Source organism: Schistocerca piceifrons, chromosome 1 (genome assembly GCF_021461385.2).
Source record: "Schistocerca piceifrons isolate TAMUIC-IGC-003096 chromosome 1, iqSchPice1.1, whole genome shotgun sequence".
Classification (NCBI taxonomy): Eukaryota; Metazoa; Arthropoda; class Insecta; order Orthoptera; family Acrididae; genus Schistocerca; species Schistocerca piceifrons.
The window spans coordinates 1168979061-1168999474 of record NC_060138.1 but is presented as its reverse complement, the minus strand read 5'-3'; positions in this window follow the sequence as shown (position 1 = coordinate 1168999474).

The window sequence follows — 20414 nt, the reverse complement described above, 5'->3', positions numbered from 1 at the left end:
ACAATCTAAACAATGGGTTACCAAAGGAGAATCTGCACCAAAAAAGGCGAAGACCATTACTTCGGCCGGAAAGGTTATGGCGACTGTCTTTTGGGATTCACAAGGGATAATCCTCATCGACTATCTGGAAAAGGCTAAAACTATTACAGGTGAATATTATTCATAGTTATTGGACCGTTTGAAAACCGAGCTGCACGAAAAACGCCAATTCGTTTTACAGCCTCCCCCCCCCCCCTCCCCCGTATTCTCTCCCTCGGACTACTATTTGTTCCGCAATTTTAAGAAATGGCTGACGGGACAAACATTTTATTCAAACGAGGAGGTGATTGCAGCAACTAATAGCTATTTAGCAGACTTGGACAGTTCCTATTATTTGGAAGGGATCAACAAATTAGACCAGCGTTGGACGAAGTGTATAAGTCTAAAAGGAGACCATGTCGAAAAATAAAAAAGGTTCACCCCAAACAAGTAGGCTAAGTAGTTTTTATTTTTGCACGGACTTTTCAAACGCTTCTCGTATTAAAGCAAGCATTCTCATATTGGCTCTACTGGTACTCTCTCATGCAGTATTTGAATACAGATCGTCTTTCAGACGTAGAAACACGCCTACCAACTTTCGTTATGTCGCCTACCTCGTTTTTGGTGTTGTAATTTTTTTACGTCATTGTTTGTCAACTGAAGAGCGTGAAATGTCTGGTACCAGCTTCGACAAATAAAGTGGACAATGCAGCGGGTTTTAGCAGATGTAATGGCTGAGATATTACGACTCGCGTACACGTTTCTGTGTGTGTGTGTGTGTGTGTGTGTGTGTGTGTGTGCGTGTGTGTGTTTGTGAGTGTGTGAGTACATCGTTCTCCCGGGACAGGCTGCCGCGTTACGTGATCAGCGCGCTGACGTACGTGTGTGACGATTCCGTAGATCCATGCGTGAGGGCTTCCGTAAACGAGGAAGCGTGGCTGACTGGCGCAACCAACCGTCGTATCGGCCAGATGCGGCTTCTGCGTCTGTGGCGGCGGCGGCGGCAAAAATAAACGACGGGGAACGCGGCGCTACTAGCTCAGCGCGGGAAGCCCACGCGGCCGCTGCTACGTCACAGGCGGCTCGCCGTGTTTACGTCCGCGCCTCTCGGCAGCTATCGGAAAGTTAACAGTGAAAGTACCGTGTGCGCCTAGCGCCTGGGGAGTCCATCTCTGCGCCGTATCTGCACTCGTACGAGCTGTGGCTCACCACATGCTCGGTTCTTTACCCGCTTGAGAAATGTCAGATACGGCTATCCTTCGACTAGTAACCGCAACCGTATAAATCACGGATAATAGAAAACGCAGTAGGGATCACGAAGTGTATGCGCAGTAGCAAGCCGCTCCTCTGGCGTCAGAGTGAATCCAATAAGCGCTCAGTAGCAGGCAATTGGCATAACATATTGCACTATAATTGTGTTTACGAGCGAAACCAAGGTTCTTTCCGGCGGTGTGAATTTTTATTACTGACTGGCGATTGAGTACAGAATTACGCCGTAATTATCAGTGTATTGAGGATTTTTTTTAGAGTAAGCCTTTAAGTGAAAAATAATGGTTTGCTGCACGATCGCCAGCTGTACTAACTATTGCAGAAAAGTACAATTTGTCTTCAAGATGCAATCAAAACATTCTTGTGAGCTGCATTTCCTAAATAAGAAGAAAGCCGGCCGGTGTGGCCGAGCGGTTCTAGGCGCTTCAGTCTGGAACCGCGCGACCGCTACGGTCGCAGGTTCGAATCCTGCCTCGGGCATGGATGTGTGTGATGTGCTTAGGTTAGTTAGATTTAAGTAGTTCTAGGGGACTGATGACCTCAGATGTTAAGTCCCATAGTTTTCAGAGCCAAGAAGAATGGGGAGATTCTATGATCACACTTTGCCTACCACCGTGACTCAAATGTTAAATCTTTCATTTTGAGCGTAATGCAAGCGAAATTCCTAGGAGTTTGATATATTAAGCGCTAATAAGATGCGGGAAACTCGAGATACGACTGTCGTCTTCTGAGAAGGGAGACACTCATTGTCTACAGGAAAATGAGGCGAGCCTGCCGCTGTAACCGAGCGGTCTAGGCGTTTCAGTCCGGAACCGCGCTGCTGTTTAAAGTCGCAGGTTGGAATCCTGCTTCGGGCATGAATGTGTATGTGATGTCCTTAGGTTAGTTAGGTTTAAGTCGTTGTAAGTCTAGGGGACTGATGACCTCAGATGTTAAGTCCCATAGTGCTTAGAGCCATTTTAAAAATAAGGCGACAACAAGGAATTTGAAGAGATTGTTTCAGAGATGCGAGTAGTTTTTGAAAATTGGACCGAATACGATGGGGAAAATGTTCCAGATTTGAAGGGAAATGTTGAGCTGTTAGAGATGATTGCAGGATATGTTACTTACAATGTTAAACGAAAACACTGAGAATTAACACATTGTAGTGTATCCCGTACATCAGATGAGGGATGATTCGAAAAAAAAATTATTGTTCTTACGTTGACTGTCAAGAAATACTTTTGTTTTTTCGTTGCTCATTATAGTAATTTTCGTGATTAATTGATGGCATACAATCAACAACTCTGAATGTAAAGCACGTATATTCTGTGAGAGAACAACTGAGGATTGCGTCATTCATTTTTCTGTAACATCTTTCCTACTTCTGCAGCGGTAATTAGATGTGTTTAAAGCAACTGGAGAAAGTATTGAAATGGTAGGTAGTTCCCGCAATGGGTAAGAAAGTGTTTCATTATTCAGTTCGCAAGAGGTAAATGAAGTAATTGACAGCAAAACACGACATACTACGACACAGCTGCTGGGCATACACAGTATTATTATTATTTGTAGTAGTGCTTAGGCACAAACCTTGGACAGCCTGAAGTCTTCTAATTCCTACCACTTCAGAAGTGAGGAGTCTGGCATTAAAGTGATTTAGAAACAATAAGTGCAGTGCGCACATTTCAACTTGGTTAATTTTACATGGGGTGCGGGGTTGGGAGGAAGGTGGTGTCATTAGCGAGAGAAGTGGTGCAGAGAAAGCATGTTTTGTAAAAAAAAGTGTCCACCCCTCAGTGCGGGTAGTTCGCTTCCTTATCCATTGGTCTTGATGTTCTGATGAATTTATATGACGGTAAAAGATGCTACATCTGCAAACAACGTAAGAAAAAATGGTTCAAATGGCTCTGAGCACTATGGGACTTAACATCTGATGTCATCAGTCCCCTAGACTTAGAACTACTTAAACCTAAGTAACCTAAGGACACCACACACTTCCATGCCCGAGGCAGGATTCGAACCTGCGACCGTAACAGCAGCGCGGTTCCGGACTGAAGCGTCTAGAACCTCTCGGCCACAGCGGCCGGCAAAGTAAGAGGACTGCTCAGATTTTGTAAATCGTTTATACAGGTCGGGAACAACAGAAGGCCTGTAATACTTCCTTGTAGAACGCAGTATATCACTTCTGTTTTTACTCGATGACTTTTATCACAGATAAGGGCGAATCCAGTCGCACAACAGTGACAATTCTTCACGCAATTTGATTAGAAACCGTTTGTGACGAACGGTGTCAAAAGCCTTCTGGGAATCAAGTTGCATTCCACCTCGTGCAAGTACAGAAACAACAATGTGTAAAAAGTGGAAGTGCTAATATATCATAATACTGAGTGCTACGTATATAAAAACTAACACAGGCATTCATTTCATTTGAGTTGCTAACCCAGTCAAAGAGTGTTTATCAAATTATTTACTAGCATGTTTAGGTTAAATACAACATTTATGTTTAAGTTAATACGTATGTGTATATGTTTGCTAATAATACACTACTGGCCATTAAAATTGCTACACCACGAAGAAAAGGGGCCGGCCGAAGTGGCCGTGCGGTTAAAGGCGCTGCAGTCTGGCACCGCCAGACCACTACGGTCGCAGGTTCGAATCCTGCCTCGGGCATGGATGTTTGTGATGTCCTTAGGTTAGTTACGTTTAACTAGTTCTAAGTTCTAGGGGACTAATGACCTCAGCAGTTGAGTCCCATAGTGCTCAGAGCCATTTGAACCACGAAGAAATGCAGATGATAAGCGGTTATTCATTGGACAAATATATTATACTAGAACTGACATGTGATTACATTTTCACGCAATTTGGGTGCATAGATCCTGAGAAATCAGTACCCAGAACAACCACCTCTGGCCGTAATAATGGCCTTGACACGCCTGGGCATTGAGTCAAACAGAGCTTGGATGGCATGTACAGGTACAGCTGCCCATGCAGCTTCAACACGATACCACAGTTTATCAAGAATAGTGACTGGCGTATTGTGACGAGACAGTTGTTCGGCCACCATTGACCAGACGTTTTCAGTTGGTGAGAGATCTGGTGAATATGCTGGCCAGCGCAGCAGTCGAACATTTTCTGTATCCAGAAAGGCCCGTACAGGACCTGCAATATGCGGTCGTGCATTATCCTGCAGAAATGTAGGGTTTCGCAGGAATCCAATGAAGGGTAGAGCCACGGGTCGTAACACATCTGAAATGTAACGTCCACTGTTCAAAGTGCGTCAATGCGAACAAGAGGTGACCGAGACATGTAAACAATGGCACCCCATACCATCACGCCGGGTGATACGCCAGTATGGCGATGACGAATACAAGCTTCCAATGCGCGTTCAGCGCGATGTCGCCAAACACGGGTGCGACCATCATGATGCTGTAAACAGAACCTGGATTCATCCGAAAAAAAAATACGTTTTGCCATTCGTGCACCCAGGTTCGTCGTTGAGTACACCATCGCAGGCGCTCCTGTCTGTGATGCAGCGTCAAGGGTAACCGCAGCCATGGTCTCCGTGCTGATAGCCCATGCTGCTGCAAACGTCGTCGACCTATTCGTGCAGATGGTTGTTGTCTTGCAAACGTCCACATCTGTTGACTCAGGGATCGAGGCGTGGCTGCACGATCCGTTACAGCCATGCGGATAAGATGCCTGTCATTTCAACTGCTAGTGATACGAGGCCGTTGGGATCCACCACGGCGTTTCGTATTACCCTCCTGAACCCACCGAGTCCATATTCTGCTAACAGTCATTGGATCTCGACCAACGCGAGCAGAAGTGTCGCGATACGATAAACCGCAATCGCAATAGGCTACAATCTAACCTTTATCAAAGTCGGAAACGTGATGGTACGCATTTCTCCTTCTTACACGAGGCATCACAACAACGTTTCACCAGGCAAGGCCGGTCAACTGCTGTTTGTGTATGAGAAACTGCTTCGAAACTTTCCTCATGTCAGCACATTGTAGGTGTTGCCATCTGCTCCAACCTTGTGTGAATGCTCTGAAAAGCTAATCATTTGCATCCCAGCATTTGCCTGGAGGGATGTAGGAAAATCACGGAAAACCTAAATCAGGATGGCCGGACGCGGGATTGCACCGTCGTCCTCCCGAATGCGAGTCCAGTGTGCTACCACTGCGTCACCTCGCTCGGTAAAGAGCAGTGGTCTTCGGGGTTTTTCCAAGGTGGTCGCTGAATTAACTAAGATGGAGAGTCGTGTAATTTGAAATTTTGTCAAAAATGTTAAAACGGAAAATATGTAAAATGACTTACAGACATGCTAGGAAAGGAAACCGACAGCTCTAAAACGGCGGCAATGGGACGAGCACATTGAAATTTAAACAATTATTGAAAATCGAACAGTTAAAATTTATTAAGACTTATTATTGTTATTTACAAAAAATTGTCATTACCAAGCCAAATTATATAATTTGTACTATTTATACATGTTCACCAAATGGAAACGATTGACATCAGCAAACATATGAACAGATACCTTTTTTAATTAAGCAAATATACACTAATGTTGTAACCTCCCCACCGAAATTTTATAAGAAAGAAAAATGAAAATACTTAATACAAATGGGAGCCAAGTGTATCCTCCCCACAGAAATTTAAAAGAATGGCCAATATTATTTAGGGATGCTAATGGACATTGCGCTAAACGTAACCTGCGCACAATGAAATGTACTGACAATGGCAACAAAAATGTGAAATTCGCAATCTGACTTAAATATAAATCCTTCAAAAAATTAAAGTCCATTCAGTGACAAGAAAATTCAATTAAACCGAAATATCGGTCTTTGGCCCTGTGTAAAACAATCAGAATTAAAGTCTTACCTCAGAATAAATGGATGTCACATATCTGCTCTTGTTGTTGCGCACCGCTTGGAGGAACTGCATTGCAAATAATAATATTCTCTTTTTTTTTTGTGATTCTAGTGAAATTTTTCTTCAAAGGAAGTGGAATCAAATGGGAAGTGCAACGAGATCTTTAGTTCAATAAAAAATTAAATTTTTGAAAAAATGGTTTTGAAATAAAAATTATTATTGGGGAACTTGTTGGAGAATAATTACAATAAATAAATTTTTTTACATTATCTAATGATTATATTAATTAATAGTATACCTTATTCCTCATCTTGACCAGTGTTGCCGACCGCCTACATCACACAACCGCACTGGGCTGCTACTACTGACCGACCGCTCTGCATGACGACTACAGACTGAGTACTGCTCTCAACTAGCCAGAGCTACAGACTCGCAACGACTGAACTGACAGACTCGCAACGACAGACTACTGACAGAGAACCGCTCGCAACACTCGCGCGGTCAAGCGCATACTCTCTGGTCACAGATGCTACAATGCCTCGCCATCGCTGCTGCGTTACATACGTGTTTCATAACCCTCCACTGGGGGGGCAAAAATTTGGCAGCGATGGTGAGTCATTTGGACTTGCCAATCGCGGCAAAATTTTTCTTTAATTAACAAAATCCTGCAACTTACAGAATATTTAAATGTTGTGCACACGCACTAAGTACAAAATATACCAGACAAAGACAAAATGTGAGTACAAAACATAGTAGCAAATCAGAAAAGTATATACAAATTATTTGACAGATAAAGTGCACAGGCACTGAAAAAATTCTTTAGCATATTCAGAACAAATAAACAGACTGGCAAAAAATATTATGTTGACAAGTGACATAAGTGTACTCGCATTGGAGTTCAGCGAATCGAAAAATGTATAACCTATGAACATAAATGATGTTACCAAAAAAATTTTTTCTTTATGTGACAAGAATCAGGATAGGAAAGGGGAAGGATTGCATCATGGTTGTAGCACTTTAGATTGCACACAGCTGCTCTGAAAGTCCATATCTTTCCACAGAAGTACAACACCAAGTGACACAACTTGAAGATCTTTTCCCATCAGAATTTATCAGTGTAGCAAAGACACTGAACTGTCGTAGTAATGTTCCATGTTTTCATTTTAGCAGTACATTAGGTACACCAAACAGTGGGACCATAATAATGTCTTCATCGCTCATGGTGGTGGACAGCATGTCGTGTCAACACCACGCTCTTACAAGGCGCACCAACGTAGAATTAGTGCAAAACCAAAGATAGTGCTCCATGATCACTAGGATAAACAGGACAAATGGACATTGCAATAATTCAGGGTAGTCAGCTTATGAGGTGAAGGACATCAAGTCACATAATATTGACAATTACAGACTTAATTAGTAGTTTGTGGCATTCATAGCCCAGTTATTGAACATTTCTGTACCAAGTATGTAGTATTACAGAAAAATGTTCATTAATTGTTGTACATAGAATCAGTAATCTTCTTTTCCTAGTTACAAAGCATTATTAAATAATCGCATTCTTTTCCAGTTACAGAGTATAATTAAGAATCATTAGCCTTTTCCTAATTACAGTTAATTAATCATTTGTCATTAATTAATCATTTGTCTAATTACAGTTAATTAATCATTTGTATAATTACAGTTAATTAATCATTTGTCGTTAATTAATCATTTGTCTAATTACAGTTAATTAATCATTTGTCGTTAATTAATCATTTGTCTAATTACAGTTAATTAATTGATCATTTGTCATTTCAATGTAGTAAGAATTATTAGCCTTAATTAATTACAAAGCATTATTAAACAGTACCATAGTTAATTAATCATGTGTCGTTCCAATCTATTAAGAATCATTAGTCTTTTCCTAATTACAAAGCATTATTAAACAGTCACATTCATTTCAAATTACAAAGTATCAACATTGGAAACAAGAGCTAATCAATGGCATAATTAATAACAATTCGTGGAGTGACATTAATTATTGGCACTCAGTGGCCAGCAAGTATTGAATAGAACCAAACATTGTTCATCATTCAGTATTATTCAGATCATTACGAAGTCATTATTAAAAATCAGTTAATTACAGTCATAGCATTAATAATCATGGGCATTACAAGTACTCATTACAATAAACAGTGTTCCTCATTCAGTAGTATTCAGATCATTACAAAGGCATTATTAAAATCAGTTAATTACAGTCAAATCATTAGTAATCACAAGCATTATAAGTGGTAACATTACAATAAACAGTGTTCCTCCTTCAGTAGTATTCAGACCATTACAAAGTCATTATTAAAATCAGTTAATTACAGGCAAATCATTAGTAATCACAGGCATTATAAGTGGTAACATTACAATAAACAGTGGCAGTTGTTAGCTAGTGACAAAGCATCATTTTGAATATAGTCTCATTAAGAGGTCATTAATCAAGTGACATGCTATTCAGAGTTGATCAGTATTATTCAGAATTATCATAAACTAGTGACATTATGTGGGACTGGTAATACATTTTTTTTGTTAGCAATGCATTGCGTTGGGATCGATAATTAATTGCTGAGGCATAATACTTTTTGCTTTTGACCTATTGCTGCAAATGAGGATAGGTAACGTCATTCGTCATGAGTCAGCTGTAGCAAGATTATGTAACAAGGCAGTACATGTGATCACATTTATAAATGATAAACACAAATGGGTAAAATACAAAAAAATGCAAGTTCTAGAACAGGTATAATAAGTAACAGGTTTAGCAAGTATCATGAAAAGCTTCTCCTGAAGAAAATACAAAAACGGATTATTGACCTGAAAGAAGAAACGCACACTATGCTGAAAAGTAGTGAACTTCGAATTAACAGGTAGTGAAATGTGTATAAAATGTGCTCCATAGCTGTCCTTTCCAAAACTTTCCGTCATCCTACTATGCAATGTAACACCTGCTGTCAAAGCAAACTGCAACAAATACTTAAATAACTACGTAGCATAAATACATAACTTCAACACTATCCTCATCTGTAAAGAAAAAACTTCATTATCCATATCATCATAACTTCACTATTATCATCATCTGTAAAGAAAAACTTCATTATTCATAATACCATTTCCTTCATCATTATTCATCAGTATTCACTATCATCTGCAAAAAAATCACTTCATTACTCATTACATAACTATTCCTTATCTCTAGCATATTTCATCACTAAAACTAAGATGTGTAGTTCTCTCTGACAGCCTGCATCAATCACCTTGTATTCTGAAAGAAAAAATTAGTTAAGACTGCTATTCTTCGATGAGTATAGTATATTCTTGTTAATGTTTGTTAATCCTGATCCATTTACTCTTCCTCATAAAGTTATTGCATCTCCTTTCGTTTATTCCGTAGGTGAAATTCCATTTATGTTAAATTTATTTCTTAGATTCATCATTCCTTTCTGAAATTGATGAACAAAGATTAATGTCCTGCATTTAAATCATATACCCACTAGATAATGACTGGTTTATGGTAACATAATTAACCCTACAGCATAACATGACAGAAAACGTAATATGTCAAAAACATTGACAGTGTTCAAATGCAAAAATATACACAGAATAATACAATGCAGCAGCAAAAAAAATGTGAAACAGTCACGATGTTGAGATGTCATAAGGCAAAAAAAAATGTCAAAGTCGACTGGTGTGTGTTATATCTTAACTATTTCATAGTGCATACAAACAAAACTGGAGTACAATCATACACACAAAAAAAAGTGGAAAATGTGCACGGTCTGATGTGTAACGACAAGAAAAGCGACCTGCTAACCTTACCTTGCCGGGCACTTGCCAAGAAAAAATACGATAATCATCAGTAATTAGTCAGGTGAATTAATTGCATTAGTAAATGGCATCATAGTGTGTTGAATCATACAGTGGTTTCACTCAATAAACGGTTTAATGTTTGAGATATGGTGATTGCCTTTCGATTTTCTGGTTCTCAAAGTTTCGACGTGTACAACATTGGGGTGAGGGATGCTGCGAATCCGATACGGACCTGCGTATAGAAGTTCAAATTTACTGCACTTACCTTTTAATTTGCTGGATAAATAGTGTGTACGTATCAATATCTTCTGTCCAACGTGAAAGTCGCGGCGTGTACAAACCTGTTTTTGCTGTCTTCTCCGGCGCTCTGCGGCACGTTTGATGTTGTTCAGCGCAATGTCAATTATTTCGTGGTGTCGTAGGCGACGACTTTTGGGAAATTCTATTAATTCTTTAATTTTGTTCGGTGGTTCAACGTTTTTCAGTATAACAGTCGGAGATAGCATAGTGGATTCATTTGGAATGGAATTAATTACATCTTGGAATGAGAATATGTGTGTGTCCCAATCAATATGTCTTTTGTGGCAGTATATTCGGCACAGCTTACCAATTTCTTTCATTAATCTTTCACAGGGGTTCGAAGAAGCGTGGTACTTGGATATATAAATCGGAGAAATGTTTCTAGCTCGTAACATGCGTGTCCATATACTACTACGAAATTGTGATCCATTGTCGGAAATTACTTTCATTACATGCCCTACATGAGATAGAAAATGTTTTACAAATGCTTTCGAAACAGTTTTAGCAGTAGCTTTGCGTAACGGAGTGAAAGTAACAAATTTTGAAGTGAGCTCAACAGCGACAAATATGTAGCAAAAACCTCTGTTAGTTCTGGGAATCGGACCAAAAATATCTACTGCGGCCATGTGTCTTAATTTCACAGGTATAATGGGATATAAAGGAGGAATATGTGAAGTGGTGTCTGATTTAGCTTTCTGGCAAATTTTACAAGACGCTAAAACTCGTCGTATACGTTTCTCCATGTTGGCAAAATAACAGTTCTGTCTCAGTATAAGAAAACATTTTCGTGCTCCGTAATGTGCGTAACTTAAATGAGTGTACCAAATTAATTTGTTAACCAGTTCGTCAGGAATGCATAATAACCAATTGTTGCTGTCAGGATGAGAGCGGCGAAATAGAATGTCATTGCGTACAGTGTAGTGGTTTCTAATCGTAACATTATTCTTATCTTGCCAAAGGTGTTTAATTTCTTTCCACACATTGTCTTTATTTTGTTCTCGTGCTATGTCCTGTAATGATGATGAAATAAAGTTTTCAAATGCAACTTGCTGAATGTACATGACACTGAAATTTGTTTTGCAGAAGTTGGTTGCTACGTCTTGCTGATTGTTGCCGAGAGAACGCGATAGTGCGTCTGCTATAACATTTTGTGTGCCGGGAATGTGAACTATTGTAAAATTAAATTCCTGTAAATATAGTTTCCATCTGCTTAACCTGTCGTGAGTGAATTTAGCTGAAAGTAAAAATTGTATCGCTCTGTGGTCTGTGTAAACGGTGGTATGTCTGCCATAAAGAAAGTGCCTAAATCTCGTAAAAGCCCATACAACACATAATGTTTCAAGTTCTGTAACAGAATAATTTCGTTCAGCGGGTGACAAAATGCGGCTTGCAAATGCGATGTTTTTAATAACTGTTGAACCATCTTCTTCAATTTCCTGAAAAATGTGTACGCCTAAAGCGGTATTGGAACTGTCGGTGGCAATGGAAAAATTTCTGGTAAGATCTGGGTGCGATAAAAGTGGTGCATTCAACAAAGCATGTTTCAGGTTCATGAATTCAGAGTGTGCTTGCTTATCCCAAGACCAAATACTGTTTTTACCTGTTAATTGGCATAGTCTAGGCGTGTCTAAAGCAGAATGATGAATAAATTTGCGAAAAAAGTTAATTAAGCCCAAAAAACTGCGTAATTGCTTTTTTGTTGTAGGAACAGTAATGTCACGTAGAGCTTGAAGTTTTTCCGGATCAGGTGCAATGCCTTCTGCTGAAATTACGTGTCCAAGAAATTTTATGGAAGTTTTGCCAAAGTGCGATTTACTAAGATTAACTGTAAGTCCTTGTGCATGAAAAGTTTGTAACAGTTGTTCAAGAATCAGATTGTGTTCGGACCAGTTAGCTTCTGCGATAAGAATGTCGTCTACATACGTCGTGATTCTGTCTCTAAGTTCTGTCGGAAGTATTGTGTTCAAACCGCGAATAAAAGCTGCAGAAGAAATAGTTAAGCCGAACGGTAATTTGCAAAATTGATAACAGTCGCCGAAACAGAGAAAAGCTGTATATTTTCTACAATTCGGATGAAGTTGAATTTGCCAAAATCCCGATTTCAAATCTAGTGTAGAATAAATAGCTGTACCGTGAAATTTCTGTAGAAGTTCCTCTAATGTCTGTGGTCGATCTGTTTCATTAATAATAATGTCATTAATGTGACGTGAATCAAGTACAAGGCGAAGTGAGCCATCTTTTTTCTTAACAATATGTAGCGGGTTTATGTACGGACTAACTGCTGGTTCAATAATTCCTTGATCAAGCATATCCTGCAATTCTTTTTTAACTTGTTCTCTGTGAATATATGGAATGGGATAATGCTTTGCTTTAAATGTGTCGTGCGGTTTGACTTGAAATTCATACATAAAGCCGGACATAGTACCAGGAATGTTGTCGAAAACTGGAGCTTGCTGTAAAAGAATTTTGTGTAATTGCGTTCGTTCGTCGTCTGTACTTGCACTGCTCTCTTTAACCTTATCAGAAATCAATTGCATTACGTCGTAGTCAGCTTCGTCTGGAGTATTATAGTTGTGTACGTACGTATCCGTGAACAATGTGGGATTACAGTCTATGTTACGTGTTGCGGAAATGACCTCTGTGCGGTTAATTGTTTGTTCTTCCGTAGATAAAGAGTGCTGAAATTCTAAAGCAAGTTGTACATTTTCATCCTTTAACATTAAATAAGAATTCTGAAAATCAATAACTGCGTCGTGTTGTACCAGAAAATTCGTACCTAAAATAACGTCTGTTGTCAATAAAGGCACAATCCAAAAGTTAGAGTGAAAAGTATGACCTCCAATACAAAATGATAAATGCGTCTGTAATTTGACGTCTACACCTTTACTCGATACTGCTCCTTTCACTTTTGTTTTGCCTAAAGGTAACGTCGGATAAGTATTCTCTTTGTTGCACTCGTTGAAAGTCTCCTCATTAATTACTGATATAGGTGATCCGGAATCGATTACTGCTGAAAATTTCGATGAACCAATTTTAATTTCGATAACAGGATGTGAAATGGTTTTCTGAATAACTGGTCTTTCCTGTAAAAGAGTGTCTCTGATGTCGTCAAAAGTAATTACATTTTCGTGAACAACATTTTGCGTGTCTAAGGTAGTGCTTGTGTTATTAGAAGATGCGTCCTGTGCAGTATTTAGTCAGATTCTATCTGACGTGTTATTATTATTAGGAGGATTCTGTGGCATTTCGACTATTTGAACAGTTCTATTACTTCTTCCAGACATGTTACGCTCTGGATGGTACCTACTGTCGGGTTCGTTCACGAGAATAGGTTCTTGCGGATAATTCTGCTGTTGGTATGACCGACTGTTGTTAGATGTACGCTGATAATTGTGCTCATCGTTTTTACGTCTGTCGTGAAAGTCATTCCTATACGGTGCATTACGATAGGAATTGAAATACTGTCTTCTTTGTACGTAGTTGTTTCCTTGCTGACGTACGTTACTATTTGTTGGACCAGGGGCTATACGTCCACGCGACGAAACCTTAAAGCCTGGTTGACCTTGTGTATTCCATTGTTGGTTAGGTATGTTAATCGGCTGGTTTTGATGTTGTTGTTGTGAAACACCTCTATTGTTACTAAAGTGTTGTTCCTGTTGCTGAAAATTTTGACGGTATTGATAATTAGAATTTTGCCTGTTATTAAAGTTTTGGTAGTTGTTGTTCCTAAAGCGTCTGCTATCTTTCCGATTGGAATTACGTCCCTGATCATAATTGCAGTACTGTTGTTGACCTTGGTTGTTACTCGAAAAGTTTTTGTTTACAAAAGAATAATCGGATTGCTGTACTTCCAAGAGCTGTAAAAGATCTCTGAATGCTGAAATGTTTTCTTTTTGCTGGCCCGTTAGAAGTGACACTCGTAATGACCGTGGTAATTTAGAGATGCATAGTTGTATAAGTGCAGATTCACTGTACGGTTCACTTAGGTACTGGTTTTGTTGTACCATGTGCTCAAAAAATTGCGTTACACTGGGAAAATTTGAGTTCTCGTAGTTTGGCAAACTAATTAGTTGGTCTTTAATTCCGCGCTGTGTCGTCTTCGACCAGTATGCTGACAGAAAAGCATTCTGAAATTCCTCTACCGAGTAACACTGTCTCGCGATCGGTCTCATACGAGTTGCCGGTTCGCCTTCCAAAAAACTGCAAATAAATTCAAGTTTATGTGTTACAGGCCAAGTCGGTGGAAGAGCAAAACTAAACTGTTGAATCCAATCCAGTGGGTGAATCTGCGTTCTATCGTTTTTAAATATTTTGAACTTTCTTACTGACAGAAAATGTTTATAGTCGAAATTATCATCTCTGTGTAATGAAACAGGTTCAGGATCGTAAGAGAATCTATTGAACTGCGGTTGATCGGAATCTAAGTCCCGTACTCTCTGTAGATTACCCAAATTATACGCGCTGCGTGAGTCTGACACATGTTCATAAAGTGGCGTCTGTTGCGGTATGTTATTAACTGAAATGTTTTTGATCTCTGTTACTTCTTGTTGTAAGTTTGACAACTTCCTCCGTAACGTATTGTTAGATGAATCGATCTCATTAATTGTCTGCTGTAAATTTTGAAATTCAGGCGTTTGGATAAATGAAACCGGTGCAGTATCGTCTGATTTATTGTCATTAGTATTTTCGATAGCATCAATACGACTGGCCAATTCATCACATTTTTCAGTCAGTATTTTAACCTGATCATCGGTTTTAGAATCAGACGCATTAATCTGTTTTTGCAACTTGCGCGTAGTTTCGCTCAATTTTTTAACATCACCTTTGATAACATCACAATCCTGTGTTAGATCTAATTGTTCGAATCTATCTGTCACTGTTTGAATATTTACTGTGTGTGTATCTGTTTTTGATTTAAGGTCAGAAATTTCATCCCGTAATTCCGCGTTCAATTGTTCTATGGTATTAATTTTGTCGGACACTGTAGTAATATTATTGTCTACATACGTCTTCGCTTTCGCGAATATTTTACGTTTGTCCTCTTGTCTTTGTGCAGTGATTGTTTCCATGACTTGTCGTTTTACTTTGTTCTGATCCTGAATAAATCTGCGGAAACGCGTATCACTGTTCTGTATGTGCTGATTAAAGCGCTCGTTAATCTGAGTGTTCTGCTGTTCGAATTTCGCGTCTATCTTTGCGTCCATAGTGCGCGAAAGTTCTACCGTCATTGCTCTAAACTCGTCCCGTAATTGTGTAGCTTTTTCAGAGCATTGTTTAGCGACTCCGCTAATTTCGTCTCTGAGTGTTTCTGTTGCGGCTGTTTGCATTTCTCTTAATTCTTGCGAAACAGATTTAATTTCTTCGCTATTTTTTCGTGAACAAGCTTCAATTTCCGCGCGCAGCTGTTCCTTAGTGTCATGGCACTGCGCGGCAACGTCTCTAATTTGTTCACTAAGCTGTCTGTTATCTTCCCTAAGTTGTTTGAAATTTTCACTCTGTTGTTTATTATCTTCCCTAAGTTGTATCAATATTGCCATAATTGGATCCGAGCCAAAATTACCATTTCTATTATCTGTACTGTTCAATAGTGGATCTGGAATTGTTTCACTTTCTGTAACCATTTGGTCATTCTGAAATTTACAAAAAGGTTTGTCAGTCAAATGTATACTATCAGTCATTGTTTCGGAATTAAATAAATCCGTCCTACTTTGTGTGATCTGTTCATCTTCATTAGACAAATTTGTCTGCTCGTCACGTGAATTTACTAAATCGGTTATGTTAAGCTCGGCAGCACTCATTACTATAGATCGCTCCGCGTCATCAATTGTCGTCAAGTTAACAGACGAGACAATTGAGTTCGTTTGTTCATCATTAAGGTAAAAGTCATCATTAGTGGTTGGAATGCACTGATTGTTAGTGAACGCAGGATTGTCATCATTACGCTGCGTATCACAATTACTATCGGTCACGTTGTTTAAGTCGGTAATTTCATTCACAATACTTCGCGATACACTATTCACAGTCTTTCGCGGCATTTTTACAATAGTCAAAATTTTTCACAAAACAAATCAACACAATGCAAAAGCAACACACAAATACAACAAAGCAACAAATTGCCGTTGACCTGTAGAGAGAAAGTCACAATATTATTAAAAGCGTTGCGCTAAATCCTAATTATATCTAAGCAAACAAGAGCAGATATCTGACTGTTCCTCAAAAGATTCTCAACGAAATACGATCCTGGACTGGGTGTCGCCAAGTGTAACCTCCCCACCGAAATTTTATAAGAAAGAAAAATGAAAATACTTAATACAAATGGGAGCCAAGTGTATCCTCCCCACAGAAATTTAAAAGAATGGCCAATATTATTTAGGGATGCTAATGGACATTGCGCTAAACGTAACCTGCGCACAATGAAATGTACTGACAATGGCAACAAAAATGTGAAATTCGCAATCTGACTTAAATATAAATCCTTCAAAAAATTAAAGTCCATTCAGTGACAAGAAAATTCAATTAAACCGAAATATCGGTCTTTGGCCCTGTGTAAAACAATCAGAATTAAAGTCTTACCTCAGAATAAATGGATGTCACATATCTGCTCTTGTTGTTGCGCACCGCTTGGAGGAACTGCATTGCAAATAATAATATTCTCTTTTTTTTTGTGATTCTAGTGAAATTTTTCTTCAAAGGAAGTGGAATCAAATGGGAAGTGCAACGAGATCTTTAGTTCAATAAAAAATTAAATTTTTGAAAAAATGGTTTTGAAATAAAAATTATTATTGGGGAACTTGTTGGAGAATAATTACAATAAATAAATTTTTTTACATTATCTAATGATTATATTAATTAATAGTATACCTTATTCCTCATCTTGACCAGTGTTGCCGACCGCCTACATCACACAACCGCACTGGGCTGCTACTACTGACCGACCGCTCTGCATGACGACTACAGACTGAGTACTGCTCTCAACTAGCCAGAGCTACAGACTCGCAACGACTGAACTGACAGACTCGCAACGACAGACTACTGACAGAGAACCGCTCGCAACACTCGCGCGGTCAAGCGCATACTCTCTGGTCACAGATGCTACAATGCCTCGCCATCGCTGCTGCGTTACATACGTGTTTCAATGTTATAAACGACTTAGTTTTTTGACGTAAATAATGCCATAACATGGAATCCTCCACAGATACACAAATGATCGTATCCGCCAGATTTCCCTTCTTTAATGTTACAGTAACGATGTACGTTTAATCACAGTTGTGATTTGTGAAGAAGGTCAAGTTGGTGTTTTGATCTGAGAGCCAGATGTGACGATTTATACGTTTGAAATTTGTTTAAAATTTCTGCAGCAACGTATAAATCATTTTATTAAGATATCGCAAACTGATCGCAAATATTTTCTATATATTTCATCACAAGTATTTACATGGAATTATTATGAAAGTTATGAATGGTAGTCAGGATGCAGGTATTTTCACTGAATCGAGATCTCGCATGAGCGATTTTAGTCTCTATTGTATGTCACTACAGTTATTAAAATGTAAAGACTTGTTGTTTTAACAGATTTCTGTTATGGTGGAATTGAACTGCTTTATTTGGAATAGCAGTGATGGTCATGAAATTTATATTCGCTGGGAATGATGAAGCACATGCTAAAGAAAGTTGAGAGATAATTCAGGTTCTATAGTGTATATTGCACTGACGTACTTCATTATTTCGCGCATTGTGTTGGGTGTAAATGCACAAATTAATTACAGATTTGCACTGCTGATAGATACTGAGTAGTTATTCAATGAGCCAATTGTGTGTGGCCACCATCCGCATATGTTGTGAATTTCTAGAAAATAAAGAGATTTGTATCAAACTTAAAACCTATCCATTTTAAGCAATATCAGTATCCTTCAGAATTTCGACCAACAGATCCAACCTCAGTTCACCTGTTATTAAATTATTCGCTAGTGTGTCTCACTGCTAGTACAAGGTTTTGCTATAAACATTATCATGTTGAGTTGCTGGGCTATAGAGCGACGACGCACGGCCACCCCCATTGATGACAGGGAGCCGCGCTCAGAGTTAATGGCCGTACGTTACCCCGCACTCTGGCAGATCTTACCACTACGCCGTAGTTTTTGGCATCGAAACGGATACTCGACGTGAGCAGTAAGAACAAGACCCCAAGAGTATCTTCGCACTGGGAGAGATCCCATTCTTGCAATTTTTAGCGAGGCCCAGCTGTGTTACTCTGGGCGTAAGATTTATGGAGCCATTGGGCGTGACTTTAGGTTATGGCTGTTTGTGATTGAGGAAACACTAACGGTACCACGGTTTATCAAAGACACCATGGGTTATTGCATGCTGTATTTTATGAGACAGTAGCATGGCGGTATTTTTCAACAGGACAATGCTCGTCCCCACACATGGCAAGTGCCTGCTTAATGTTGAGGTAGCCCCGGAGCCAGTAAGATTCCCAGATCTGGACCCTGTAGAACAGCTCCGACGCCCAGACCATTCCACTGACAGGATCCAGTACATCAATTTGCAACAGTTGTGGTCCAGGTTGAATCAGCAGAGGATACAGTGTTTTTATGACACCCTTTCCAACCGAATCAGAAAATACATCTGGGGCAGAAGGGGGCGGGGTGCCACGTCATACTGACTAGTGGACTCATACTGCCTAATTCTTTGTAAATTTAAGTCGATATTATAATCACTTAAATAATATCACATTCCCTCTTAACCTGTGAAGTTTCATTTTGTTTTCTCCTCCTCTTCTGTGTACTTCACATTTTTTGTCAATCAGTATACTCTCAGAAAATACAAACACTTAAACTTTAGACCCCCTATATCGGGCTGGGTATGTCGATTCAAAGTTCTGATTCCAATAGGGCCATGCCTAGTGAAAAACTGTGCTGTTCAAATTAACCTTAAGGTTGAAGATGTAGTTACCTTAGTAACATACTGTAGTACTACAAGTTTACTACTTCCGTAAGAGTCAACCAGTGGAAAGCTGCAGCTCCTATTAAAGAAAAAACCATTTATTAAAATAAGGCCTCGTTTTACAAGAGACACTTTATCCCAGGCGACTGCCTACAATTGCGCAAAAGTAGGAACGCAAACTGGAGGAGGAGAAGTAGGAGATCACTGTTTAACATCGCGTCGACTACTAGGTCATTAGAGACGGAGCACAAGCTCGGATTAGGGAAAGATGGGGAAGAAAATCGATCGTACGCTTCTAAAGGAACCATCCCAGTGATTTAGGGAAATCACGGAAAACCTAAATGAGGATGGCCAGACGCGGGTTTGAACCGTCGTCCTCCCGAATGCGAGTCCAGTGTGCCAACCACTGCGCCACCTCGCTCGGTGGTAATGTAAGCTGCCATATATCATGGACTTTGATAGCTGTCAGGCGGTACTGAAATGAGGAAGCAAACTTAATGTAACTTTCGTCTCGCTCTTAGCAGCCATGTGTGCAATTTCGACAGTCTGGAATGCTTCCCGAACTTTATCAAGGCGCTACTATTGCGCAATAGTTATTTCGCAGTAAGACGGTTCGACTGCACGATGATGAAATGCACTTCACAGGTAATTATAATAATGCACTTCACAGGTAATTATAATACACAAAATCTAATTAGGAATTGACTTGAAATCTATAGCTATTGGGGGAACTTCTAGAGGGTGTGCGAGTCCTTGGCAATGGGAAACATTTGAAAGGTAGTTCTGGTTAATGATTACAATGATTGATCACCCACATGGAACACATGACTTAATGTTATTGTGTGTGTGTGTGTGTGTGTGTGTGTGTGTGTGTGTGTATGTGTATGTCTGGAATATCCTCCCAAACTCCTGCATCGATTTCAAACAAATTTGGCATGGAAACAGCAGGCATAATGATTAACACCACTCTGGGGCTCATAACCTCCGAACTACATTAGAAGTGGAGGTGCTTTTTCCGGTCACTGGCATAAGGGCTGTGCTGCCTGACAGGCATGTTGTGTGGCAACAGTATCATCCTGCCAAAAAAACCTTCTTTGCAGGGCAGCCTACATGTTAGGGGTAAAAAACTTTTTTCTGGGTCCAGCATGTAGGCTGCTCTGAACGACAGGTGTGTAGTGCTGAAATAGTAACAG